We start from the raw sequence: 2,688 nt of genomic DNA, 5'->3' as shown, positions 1-2,688 counted from the left end.
GAGGGGAGGGGAGAGAGGAGGAGAGGAAGGGAGGGGGAGAGGGCCAGTGGGGGCATCAGGAAAGGTTTCAGGTGAAATGGTGATACTTGAGCTGCATCTTGAAGGAAGCAAGGATTTTTTTTGGGGGGGGGGCAGGGCAGGAGGAGGAGAAAAGGGCATTCCAATCACAAGAGACACACAATGCAAAGGTGTGGAGATAGAAGATGGAACATCATATGGAACAGAAAGAAGGACAGTTTGGTTGAAACACAGAGTGCAGGAGGAGTGGTTTACAATGAGACTGGAAAGATAGGTCAGGGCCAAGTTATGAAGGCTTTAAGAGTCTATTCTACAACATTTTGCGCGCACACACACACACACACACGTGCGCGTGCGCGGCTGGTTGCCCTTCATCCTCAAAGAAGACCAAAATGACATTGTTATGTTGGAGTCCAGGCACACAGTGCCTGACAGTGGCTATTTAGACCAATATAAGCTCGGAAGGCTCTTCCACGGGTTGGGCACAAATGGCCCACATGAACATTTCGGAGGCAGATGTCTCTACATTTATGTGTCTTGTGTTTCTTTTGAGCTACTACAACTCTGCTTTGCTCAGAGTCCAGTGCCTTCTTCGATGCAGGCACGTCATGCTGGGCTTTGCCAGTGTCTCCCATGTCCTTAAGCATGTGCACACTCCACCATGTACTGATAGTGAGAGATAACAATCTCACAAAAGTTTTTGTACATTTTTGTGTGTGTGTTTTGACCATAGGATGGGATCCCCACCTGCTTTGGTAAGTAGGCTAGGGCGGGGTGAACAGATAATTTTTAGAGCACCTTTTCTAGCTCCTTCCTCACACTAGGAGATGAGCAATGTAGGACTTTAAAAGAGCTGCTCAGAAAGCCAGGGCTTGCTGCATCCCAAGGCTGCTTCAGTCCACTGAGAAGATGACCCGATGGCCTGGGCCGCCTGTGAGCAGGGTAGTGACTGGAGCTCCCAGCATATTCACACCTGCTGCTTTGTCACATGCCTATTGCCACAAGACTTTGAAGTAGGTAAAAATGGTAAAATGGTATGGGTAATGTCTTTTAATTTGCACATAAATTGAATTTAGGTGATGCAGAGTTGTACAAAGTCATCAGCCTCACTCTGTCCTTCAGAATCATCAAAGTCCAGTGGGAAGACAAAGTCAAGATGCCTGGCTATGGATGACCATGGCATCCTTGATGTCTGACCAGGCTCTAAGTGTCTCCACAGCACCTGCTCCAGCTGCCTTCATGGCCACTGGAACAACCTGTTCCCATTCACCCATTCCACAGGGGAAGTCTTCACATGCTTGGGGTAGACACCCCACTAACTTGCCACGGACTGGAGGCCTCAACCTAGTTTAGCTCGTCCAACTGAGAGGGTTTACCAGGATAAGGCTGCTGCATATGCTACGACTTTTTGGCACCATAGATGAGTCAGGTGAATCAAGTGGACACCAAAGGTGGACCCTGATAAGGCTCAGCAGCCTTCACACCAGAGGTGCCAGTCTTCCTTGAACACACCCTACACTATATATATCCTGAATATACCCTGCATATATACACATGCATACAAACATAACACACATGTTATATGCAGTGTTCCACACCCATGGACGAACCCCCCCCCACACATAGACAACAGGGAGCGGTATTTTATCATATCTCTTCTTTGGGGCCAATTTATCTATTGTAATTTTTCCTGTTGTTGAACAAAGCAAAGCAATATGAATAACGGCCTCTGATTCTATCTTATTCTATTTCATATTTAGCTTCAATATGACTCCATTTTCATAAACTTCATCACGGTTCAAGTTATTTTTGGTTTATATGTGGCTTAACACAACATCTACATAGGTGGTCTTTCCTTGAGGCCGTCCCTTTATATGAAAATTTAAGATCATCTCCAAGTACTATGTTCAATGTCCTATGCTAACTATTATGGAAGATATGTTAAGTATAAGATATGGTTCCTGTCCTCAAAAAGTTCATAGTCCAGCTGGGAAAACAACACATCTAGTTATAAAAACAAGATAATCTGAGTGACTGAAGGATTGTAGGGCCCTTGACAAAATAGGGAAGCTTGAGAAAAGGGTGGGGTGGGGGTGGGGAGAGATAAAACAATTTGGTCACGTTAAATCTAAAATGTTTATGGGGCATCCAGTTCAAAATGTGCAATAGGCACATGATGATGTGAGATTGAAGCTTAGAGGGAGGGATATAGAGAGTTGGGAAACATGATCATTAGACCCAGGGGACTAATGAAAGAGTGTAAAGAAGAGGCCTGGGGCAGAGCATTGGGGTACACTTCAGAAAAAGGGTGGTAAATAGATGAAGATAAAGCCAAGGAGATTGAAGAAGAAAACTAAGAGAAAGAAATGTGAAAATCCAGAGAAGAAAACCTATCTAGGAAGAGGGTGTGAAATGCTGGAGAGGTCCAGAAGGGTGAGAAAGAGAAAAAGTCATTGGGTTTGGCAATTAGGAGATCCTTGGTAACTTTGGAGATAGGAGGTTCAGTTGAACGATAAGCCTAAAGCGAGGTTCCAAGGACCTGGGAAGTTAGTGAGACTAACCAAAGGAGATGAGTGTAGACAACTTTCTCCGTGAGTATGGCTGCGAAAGGAAGAAGTGTCATAGGATGCTACCATGAGGATGGGAGGGTCAAGTGAGGGTTTGTTTTTT

The sequence above is a fragment of the Petaurus breviceps genome, unplaced genomic scaffold, assembly GCF_028583685.1.
Source record: "Petaurus breviceps papuanus isolate PSGF00001 unplaced genomic scaffold, PetGlider_PUasm1.0 551, whole genome shotgun sequence".
Classification (NCBI taxonomy): Eukaryota; Metazoa; Chordata; class Mammalia; order Diprotodontia; family Petauridae; genus Petaurus; species Petaurus breviceps.
The sequence above is the reverse complement of the archived record's forward strand: the minus strand, read 5'-3'. Positions refer to the sequence as shown.